The sequence below is a fragment of the Triticum aestivum genome, chromosome 3B, assembly GCF_018294505.1.
Source record: "Triticum aestivum cultivar Chinese Spring chromosome 3B, IWGSC CS RefSeq v2.1, whole genome shotgun sequence".
NCBI classification, from domain to species: Eukaryota; Viridiplantae; Streptophyta; class Magnoliopsida; order Poales; family Poaceae; genus Triticum; species Triticum aestivum.
This window is the reverse complement of record NC_057801.1, coordinates 789,102,279-789,113,509: the sequence shown is the minus strand read 5'-3', so window position 1 is coordinate 789,113,509 and position 11,231 is coordinate 789,102,279. Positions and strand designations below refer to the sequence as shown.

Here is an 11,231-nt window from a genome sequence, read left to right as displayed (position 1 = left end):
ACGCCAGGAATCTCAGGGTGTGTACGACGCCCTGCAAGAGGTCGTGCTTTGTGTTAATGGGCTAGATGTAACCGGGCCTGTGAATCCTTCGGCCTTCTCTTCTGGACAGCGTTCGGTTGAAAACTTGAGATACACCTGGACACCAGAGTAAATACGTTTGTCTTAGTCCCACACGGAAAGAATAACGAGATTGGCTCGGTAAAGATGAGTATATAGCTAGAGGGTAGGGCGACCTTTAAACATACTTACATGGACCGGGTCCATGAACGATAAAGAAGGCTTATGGCCTAGATCAATGGTTCACATTGCGCGTAGTGAGTGCCTTGATCTACCATCTCCTTCGGGAGAGTGGACGTTATAATTTACGATAGAGGGGGTTCGCGTCCGCGTGACCCCTGCCAAATTATGAAATTAAATTTTATTGGCCAACTAAAAGTAATATTGTGTTAATCTTTTTTCTCTAAAACTCTGATCATATTTATTACTCCCTCCGTTCCTTGATATAAGGTGTATAGTTTTTTGAGAAAAATTCCGAAATATAAGGTGTATTGCGCTGCACCACTCGTTTGGATAATTTTTTGAGGGATTTGTTTACATTTTCTTATATCACGCAAGCTCCACTATTTTCTCATGTCAATTAACCATGTGTAATGTCGCCCAAAACTTGTGAAATTTTCCCCATGTGTGTTCTTTAATTTCCGTGCCAAAAACTATACACCCTATATTTAGGAATGGAGGGAGTATTATTTATAATAGATAAAAGAAGGCAGCAAAGGAGTACAAAGTCTTTGAAAATGTCATCTCCTAAGAATAAGAATATGTTGCAAGATTTGTCTTCATGCTTGTGCCTAGACGAACAAGCAAGTAGATTGAATATTTATGCCAAAGAAAATCAAAATTTTGACTGGTCTATGCATGAGATTGAGGGGTAAAAAGCAAGCCGCTAGATTAGTAGCTTTCGACCATAATGAGAAGCAATTTTTGTTAGACAAAGAAGGAACATGGTGACTAAGTCAGTGAAAATCTCAGCCTGTTTGTAGATTACTACCATTCGCACCAGAAATTTATGGCCTATGGGGTGAGTTCAGAGGCTTAGAGATTTGGGGTCTTACAAAAGACAAGTAGACAGACATGTACAGGTACCAGCAAAGTTTCAGCATGTTTGATTCATGAGAACCCATCCAAAAAATTATCAGAGTCCAGAGCAAAGGCACCGTTTCGTAAATAAGAGTGGCCAGCATTGGTAGATTTACGCCCTGTTCGGAGTACCTATGCTCCACAGCTCCACTCCCGGTTTAGGTGGAGTTACAGTTGATAACGTGGAGCGCTTGTTTTCTGGCTCCGCAACTCCCGGTATTTCGCGGAGCTGGTGGGATTCCGAACAGGGCCTTAATGAAGAGCAAACTGTTGTGAGTTGGATGGTGACGCAATAGAAGATGTTAGCTCTACTGATGCATCATAAGTCTAAAAAAATTCACTGACTGGGCCACCATATTTCAACATTTTTTCACCGAGTGATACAGAAAATATTTGAGCCGAACCTTGGTCATGTGTCCCTGGTGCTTTAGGAGCTCCATGTAAAGTTTACCTTTTTTCAAGCATCATTACTTGCTGAGTAAATCTGTGCTTTGTGCATATGAACAGTGTGGTTACTCTATGTCATGACACAATGACACGTCTATTCTATAAATAATGATATATTTTGTTCGCTGGTGTTTGTGACAGACAAATCACATCATGAAGAATCTTGTGTGCCCATCAACATTGCGTGTTCAATGACATACTCCATTGGACATGAGTGGTGTCCTCAACACCCAACTCGTCAGTCTGAGCAATTCTAAAAGAAATCACGTTCCTAGTGAAATTGGAACTAAAGCGGATGTGCGAATCCCGATGACTTCCAAGCCTAGGCAACAAATATACATGTGTTGCAAACTCTGTTGCCTCAAGGTATGGATGACATATGTTCATAGTCTCTAGATGAACACGAATTTGAAGGCTATGCAACTGCGTACATACACTTATAGTTTGCCCATTATGAGTGTGATGGCACCTCACTACTTACCTTTTTATCGGCTGGTGAGTCTATGTGTGTCTTCAATTTCAGCACATGTGCTCCTTCTTGTCAACTGGAAGTGGTTGCATTGTATGTAGATCAGCGAGCATTGATTTTCTTTTCAAAGACATTTAGGGGTCTGCTTCAGCACCCCCTCCCCTTGTTGATGTCTTAGACACATTAGTAAGGCCTACAAACCCAAAATGAAGGGGAGCCTAGCGGCACCGAAAGCTAGGGTTCCCATGTGTCGCTCGTGGAAGCGCGCAAGGGGGCGAGGGGCACAGACTATCCAATAGTTAATAATGGCTATGGCACATCATTGTCGGTTTTGTGATCATGGCATAGTGTTGTTGTGATTTGTCTGTCCAAACAATAGGTGAAGAGTAGGAAAGGTATTAATACTAACTTTGGTGATCAGCTTCAAACTTTGACCGAAAGAACTTCCATAAAAATTACTTCTTATGAAATGTTTCGGTTGAAAGGACTGTAGGTCTTAATAGTTAGACCACACCTTCCAGGTTGAGACCAAGACACCAAGTCATCCTTTGATGAAGAGGATGGTTCACAGTCCTATGTCTGTTTGAGCATTGTGCTTTGTTATGCCGATGATGTTTATTCCAGAAGTGCTTGTGTGAAAATTTGTCGCGACGAAATATCTATAGGTAGGAGATATATATCCACAACGTTCTTCCTATAAGTTATATATTTTTTATCATGGAATCAGAGGAGGAAATAAACCTGGAATTGTATGTGGCAGTGACACATAGTAATCACTTATTCGCAAAAAACAGATATAGTAAGGGCAGCCGCAATGGCGACCGCGAAATTTCCTCCCCAACCATCCACGGGAGGGGGGAACAGTCCACGGACACAGATGCAGGAGGTGGCCTTACAATGCTGCCTGCATATATTTCAACTAATCTTTGAACTAAACGGACGAAATACATGAAAAAACAGCGAATTCATCAAACAGGACGACATTCATACAAACACGATGGATTTTCATTAGATTTCAAACATGGTGGCCCAGGTTTTTGGGGCCTCAAAAATTTTATGGAGTAGTATGCTTCATTATTACTAGGCTTCATTAGCGATAGATGGGCGTGTTGTTCTCTGCTCGCACTGGCCGCTACTGACTATTGTCCTGGGTCTCCTGGTGCGCCTACGTCTACTTCTGATCGTGATGCCTCCTCTTCGCTTCTCACGCATCAGCGTACACCTATAGCAGCCATCGATCGACGGACAAACTTTTAGCCAGTGAAAAAAATAGCGATCGAGACCCAGCGATCGAAGTGTCCCTTCTCACATTCTCTCTTGCTTCACTTAGATTAATTTGAGAGAAAGAAAAAAATATGCTCATGCTTCACTTATATTTGTTTGAGCTTACCAAAAGCAACATATGCAAATAATTCCAAAGTGATAGATATCCAAGGAGGATATAATAAAAACTTTCATGAAGATCATTGGACAAAATAAACTTGATTCTTAGTAATGGTTTTAAGATACGATATGATATGTGAGTCATGTTGATGAGTAATTGTGCTTTAATAACAATATGGATGTTAAGGTTTGTGATTCCCTATGCAAGCACGAAAGTCAATAGTTATGCAATGAAATTTATATCCTACTTATGGTGCATTATTCGGTGTTACTTATGCTTAATGCTTGGGTACGAGATTTTTCGCTTTTTGGTTGGTCGCTTCTCAATCTTTTTGCTAGCCTTCATTTTGCACTAAGTATGATCACTAATTGTGCATCCAAAACCCTTTAAACCAGTTTTGCCATATGAGTCCACTATACCTGCATATATGCGGTATTTCCATGCCGTTCTAAGCAAATTTGCATGTGCCATCTCTAATGTTCAAATAAATTTCTCTTTTGTGTGCTCTACTACTCACGAGGCGGTAAAGGGTACGCAATATTTTCCATGCTAGATGTGTTATTCTCACGATGTGTGTTTATTCACTTATCATTGCATGAGAGTACGACAAAGGTATTAGGGATGCCTAGTCCCGAAATGAAAAATGAATTTACTTTATTTTGTTAAATAATAAATTTCTTGGAAAGTGTTGGTATGGAATGCACCCATGGATACGGCTAGCCATGAAAAGTGAAAGTTATGGTGGAAAAAGGAATAAACTTTATTTTCTGTTTGGGAACCGCCTATGATGTATCTAGCATACAAAGTGTTGGGATGCTCCAAGTCGTTTTCGTTGGTTGGAAAAGTATGCCTCTCAAAAATAATTTTATCTCTCAATTTAAGCTTTGAGCTCTGGCACCTCTACAAATCACTACTTCCCTCCGCGAAGAGCCTTTTTTTACTTATGCAATTTTTTATTTTGAATTTGAGTCTCCATCTTCTCTTATAAAGCACCAACTAAGGGGCACTATGATCGTATTTGAGAATTGGGTGTAGCTAATATTCGAGTGTGTTTCATGAATGGATCAATGATTGAGCATGATGGGCTAGGGATAACTTGCTTTAGTGTTGATATTATGAAAGACATGGTTGCTTGTTGGTATGCTTGAGTATTAAAGTCTTCATGTCAAAACTAGACTATTGCTTTGAATCATATAAAAATCCATATGTCCATGCTAACAAAAAAAATATGATGAACATGTTAGGCAGCATTCCACATCAGAAATTCTGTTTTTATCATTTACCTACTCGAGGACGAGCAGGAATTAAGCTTGGGGATGCTGATACATCTCCAACGTATCTATAATTTTTGATTGTTCCATGGTGTTATATAATCATTCGTGGATGTTTTATAATCATTTTATAGTGATTTTATATCTTTTTTGATACTAACCTATTGACATAGTGCCAAGTGCCAGTTACTGTTTTCTGCATGTTTTTTACATCGCAGGAAATCAATATCACACGTAGTCCAAATGCCACGTAACTCTATGATGATTTTTTATGGATCAAAAGTAAGAAGTTGGGCCCTGGTTGCACCTGGGGGGAGTCCTGAGGAGGGGACAACCCACCAGGGCGCGCCAGGAGGCCCAGGCGCGCCCTGGTGGGTTGTGCCCACCTTGGGTGTCCCCAGACTGCCTCTTTGCTCTATAAATACCCCAATATTCCAGAAACCCTAGGGGAGTCGATGAAATATTCATCCAGCCGCCGCAGAGTCCAGAACCACTATATCCAATCTAGACACCATCATGGAGGGGTTCACCACTTCCATTGGTGCCTCTCTTATGATCACTACAAAAAATTACACTTCCGTGATGATACGTGTTTGTCACAGTAGGTCGCGTTTTTTGTCATGCATGTACATCCATGACAAATTTATGACAGAATCAAGATAGTCATACCTGTGCTGTAGTAGAAGTGTTTCATGACATTACCAAAATTATCATCACGGAAGTGTCCACTTCCATGACGATAAATCACGCGTCACAGAAGTGCTTTCATCAAGGGTGACCGACACGTGGCATTCACCGTAACGGAACGCCGTTAAGCTATCGGGTCGGGTTTTGGATCCGATAACCCGTTAACAGCCCCGACCAATGGGGATTTTCCACGTGTAAAATCATCATTGGCTGGAGGAAACACGTGTCGGCTCACCGTTGGGACAGATGTCATCCACTCATTGGACGGAAGACGCCTATGGTACGTCGACACATGGCACGGCCCAACAGAGGCCCATTCCAGTGAAAAGGCCGGCGCAGTAAAAATTAGCAGGCCAGCCCATATAAGGCCTACTTGTGTCAGGTCCATTTAAGCCCACGGCCCATACGAGATGAGCCAATTCGGCCCGTTAAAGATTTGACACCATTGCAGCCCATCGTCAGTTTGAGCTCGTTAACAGCCCGCTATATATCTGGGCTCAATATCGGCCCGATGAGATTTCGGCCTGTTAACGGCCCGTTTAATGGATGGGCCAATTTTCAGGATGTACATCTTTCGGCCTTTTAGCGACCCATTTAAATGTTGGGCTAGTTTCCTGCCCGGTGTGTCTTTCAGCCTGTTGACGGCCCATAAATCTGATGGGCCATTTGTTGTCGGACCTGAGTTTCGGCCTTTTAGCGGCCCATTTAAGTGTTGGGCCAATTTTCTGGCCTGGTGTCACTTTCAGCCTGTTGACGGCCCATAAATCAGTTGGGTCATTTTTAGTCGGACCTGAGTTTTGGCCTTTTAGCGACCCATTTAAGTGTTGGGCCAATTCCCGGCCCTGTGTGACTTTCGGCCTGTTAACAGACCATAAATGATTTGGGCCATTTGTAGTCGGACCTTAGTTTTGGCCCTTTAACGGCCCATGCCCTTCATGGTCCAATACCAGCCCAGTTTCTCTTTCGGCCTGCTAAAGGCCCACAACACAGTTGGGCCATTTACAATACGACCTGACTTTCGGCCTCTTAGCGGTCCATGGTCTTCATGGTCCAGTACAAGCCCGCTGTCTCTTTCGGCCTGCTAAAGGCCTACAGTATAGTTGGGCCATATGTAGCCCAAACTTAGTAATGGCCTGTTAACGGCCCGTGAAATAAACTGGGGCCACCTGTTGCCCGCTTCGATGTTGGCCTGTTAACGACCCGGGAGGTAAGAGGGCCGACCATTAGCTTTCGGCCTAGTAACGGCCCATTAACTTAATGGGCCCACTAAAGTTCGTACATGTCTTTAGGCCAAATTAGATAATTTGAGCCCATTATGACGAGCAATTATGCACAGGACCAAAATCAATCACAAAAAGGTACGGCATATAGGGAATAACATTGCACATACAGCATATATTACAGGAAATTACATCCACTGGGCAATCAAAGATTGATGCCAGTGCAAATAAATGAGCAGAACCTAACCATCTACAACGTCACAATCTGCAACCTCAGCACAGATGACGCCCATAAGCATGTGGGCAAGTTCTTTCTGCTTTGCTACACTGTCTCTGAAGACATTGATCAGTTGTTGTGTCGCATGACTCTGCACCTCTGATTCATCCACCATTTCCATCATTGCTTCAGCCATTAATTGGTTCACAAACATACATTTATTCCGTTGCATTCGAGACAGAGGATACTGAACAGATTCAGATGGCGATTTTGGTAGCCTTGTATTATTGAAAGTGGAGAGTGTCTCGACCACTGCATCATAACATAAATTAGGACGGGAACCAAACAGATTAATCATGAGTTATTGCCATATTACCTGGCCTAGATTTACTGGAAAAAAACAATGGGGTTGCCTTGCTGTTTTCAGAGTTTGTCTTCTTATCTTCAGCAACCTGCACAAAATTAACACACTAGCATTGCTATCATTGGCCAAGTCAGATAATAGGAAAGCAACATTGACACAACGAACATTTGGGCAAGTAGCCTACACCAAATTAACACAATATGGCACAACTATCATCAGCCAGGTAAGGTAGTACGAAAGCAACATTGACACAATGAATGAATGGGCAACCAGAGAAGCACTACAATTTAGTAATGTGTGTGATATGAGATAGTACATTCATGCAGCTCAGTATGCAAAACTACCAGGCAGTTTTCCTTACAAAAATCAACATTGGCGCCTTTAACATTTTGCTACAACTAATTTTAGATCAGATAAAGGTTAGATTCACGCCGATTAACAAAATACATGTCGATGTAAAAATATAGTGATATACAACAGGGAATTCCCGCAAGATATTTTCCTCGAATACGATCCCAATGGAGGAAGTCTTCTTAGAATGGAGTTGACATTCTTTTGCTAGACTGGAGCGGACTAGTTCTTTGGCCACTGGAATCTGCTTATTATCAGTGGGAGTTGGGTTTCTCTGTGCTGGAGCAGTATCTATGAAAAATGGAGTTGGTTTATTATCTCCTGGCGTTTGGATCTTTTGTAAAGACCTGGTTTGTAACCCTTCAGATTCTAACAGAGCCGTCTTCCCCTTGCATGCCTTATATAGAAGAATGGTGATTCAGTTATAAAACATGCTACAACAGAGATGGAATAGGTACTGAAGAATAGAAAGCATGACATATTGACATGTATTCCCTCCATCCAGAAATAAATGGACGGGTCTAGGCGTATTTCAGTTCTAGATACATCCAGTTTTATCCATTTTTGCGACATTTAATCCGGACGGAGGGAGTATGATGTAAGAGCTAGGGATACGACAGGAGAACACAGTAAAAAAACACTGAAAAACCCACTGCAGAACCAAAGTATTCAAACCCACTGATATGAGATAGTACACTCATGCAGCTCAGGATGCAAAACTACGAGGCAGTTTTCCTTACAAAAATCAACATTGTGGCCTTTAATCATACATTTTGCTACAACTAAATTTAGATCAGATAAAGGTTGGATTCACGCCGATTAACAAAATACATGCTCATGTAAAAATATAGTGATATACAACAGGTACTTACATCTACATTGGAGCATAGAGAATTCCTGCAAGAATCTTTCCTCATAAACGATACCATTGCAGAAATTCTTCTATCTGTTAAGCTTATTTTCTAAAAGAGAGATGGGTAAGAAACATGTAGAAAGTATGATCAGCATGCTATAAAATTTCATGATGCAAGGATACGCACACGCTTCTTAGAATTGAGTTGACATATTTTTGCTCGACTGGAGCGGACTAGTTCTTTGGCCACTGGAATCTGCTTATTATCAGTAGGAGTTGGGTTTCTCTGTGCTGGAGCAGTATCTATAAAAACTGGAGTTGGTTTATTATCTCCTAGCGTTTGGATCTTTTGCAAATGCCTTGTTTGTAACCCTTCAGATTCTAACATAGTCGTCTTCCCCTTGCATGCCTTGTATAGAAGAATGGTGCTTTAATTATAAAGCATGCGACAGCAGAGAGATGGAATAGGTACTGAAGAATAGAAAGGCATGATATATTGACATGTATTCCCTCCATCCGGAAAAAAATGGATGGGTCTAGGCGTATTTCAGTTCTAGATACATCCTTTTTATCCATTTCGGCAACATGTAATCCGGACGGAGGGAGTATGGTGTAAGAGCTAGGGATACGGCAGGACAACACATCAAAAAAAACTAGTTGAATGTAAAACTATATGCTAGCGGAATACGTACAGAAATAACCAAGGCAATATACACGTGTATGACTGGAAAAATAAGATGGCATTGCAACAGAGCACTAGAACAACACTTCAATGTAAGAAAACATGGTATGGCAGACAGATGAAGTACATACTGATGAATAACAATGCATAAGATATTCAGAAGCATGATGTCCAAATTAAGCAGATGGCATTGCGATAGAGTAGAATGACAGTACTTGAATTTGAAAACATGTTATCATGAATGGAATAGGTACTGAAAAACAGGAAGGCATAACAGATTTACATGCATGATTAGCATGCTAAGCACATGGCATTGCAACAGAGTAGATGCACTCCAGGACATTATATGCATGTTGTACCCATATCACAGGCCAAGTTAGAGCAAGGACCTTGTGGGGTGAAGAGGATTCATCATCTTTCTGCAAGTCTTCTGAAGAACTGCCTTTACATGTTCCATCATATTGGGTATCATTGACATCAAGTTTATTGGCCTTTACATTGCTCCGTGAGGTTCTTGTGGATATATCAGTGTGAGCAATTATATCTGACATGCATGGAAGACAACTACTAGTTAGATTTATGTAAATGAGTGCCTGTAGGAGACGACATAAATAGTAGGACTGAGTTAATTAGCAGCAACATGTCTCATAAACTAAAGGGAGAACACAGATGAAAGCTACAGAATATGTATCATTTGTACTCGAGATTAACTAGATGGCACACAACATAGGTAATACTAGAAGTGGTATAATACTATAATCACCAGCCTGTGGGATAGCATTGGCTGATGGATGATAACTATGGAACAGCGTTACCTAAAGAACAAGTATCTTAGCTGAACTATGGAACAACGTGAACTCCTGAACAAGACCCGTAAGAGATCAACATGAATATACAGTGAAATGTAATGATCTATTTTCCGTGCTTACATGAATAACAAAGCCATAAATGTTGCACACAAGTAAGATGCGGGTACAACCTATCTGGCTGCCATCCATAGGAGTGAGCATCATGTGCTGACTTGTCGATGGCCCTGCAGTTGTTGTGGCTGTCCATGTCGGGCATGCACATTCGATGCAGGGAACTGTTGAGTGGGGACTATAGCTCCCCTCTGGTGTATGCTTCCCTTGTTGGAGCAGCTGCGGTGAGTCGGAAGACGGTGTGTCTGAAGATGCAGATAACACATAAAGTTAAGAACGACATATCTCTTTGATCCGAAGAAATACACTAAGAGATCAAAAGCAAGGTACGAGAGTGGTCACACGTCTGTTGACTGAAGACTAAATTGGGGTCACACAATTTTATTTTATTTTGGTACTGTCCGATCTACGCCGGATGGCTTGATGGTCGTCTTGTGCCTCCCGGCTGACACTGTTCGGAATCTTCCCCGAAGAGCCAGCGACCAATGGCAGAGCAGCCTGCCTCCGCCGTCCGTGGCCCCGTCCAAAACCCCGCTCCCCGACCCACCGCACTGCCGTGGTTGCGCCGCCCCCGGGCCAATCCACAAAGACTCCCCGTCATCTAGATCCGGCGGCGGCAGTACCTTCAACCCACGCAACTCTAAAAGATAGCCATCTAAGCGCTACTTCCGCGGCGAACTTGCGGCCCCGCACCCTTATGTTAGACACCAGCCAACCGGCAGCCTAGGAGCTCCGCCGCCTCGAGGGGTGCTGCTTCCCATTGGGAATCGATTGGCCCAGAATAAAAATTCAGACAACTGACGCCTAAATAAAGTGATTTTAGATGAGGGTGCGACCTATCTGGCGGCATGGTGAAGTAGGCAGGTCCAGCTGTTGAGTCGGTGAGGCCGGCGCGGTTGCGGTGGTGACCGACGGCAGGGAAAGAGCGATGTCGTGACGGTCGACGGCTACGCGGAAGCATCGCCGGGACTCTGGACGGATCCGAAGTTGGAGCCGCTCCGGCACCATGAACAATGGCGAGGGTGAATCAGCTCCGGTAAGGTTCACGCGGCCGTCATCGAAGCAGCACCAGCAGCACGGAGTAAGAGGCACACGGCCCAGTGCATGACGGCAATTGGACAACATCTCTGGCATTAGGGAGGAGGGCGACTGTGAAATTGGTGTGGTGGGGGCGCCATGGAGGTGGGGCTGAGGTTTTGCGGCTTGGGAGAAGGGAGCTTCCCGGGGAG

At 42.9% G+C, this 11,231-nt stretch overlaps 1 non-coding gene across 1 annotated transcript; it reads left to right on the top strand.

The window, feature by feature from the left end:
- Positions 1-241: 241 nt before the first annotated feature.
- Positions 242-399, top strand: LOC123072958 (U1 spliceosomal RNA). The gene has a single exon (XR_006435496.1). It is a non-coding gene; the product is annotated as a U1 spliceosomal RNA (small nuclear RNA).
- The last annotated feature ends 10,832 nt before the right edge of the window (positions 400-11,231 follow it).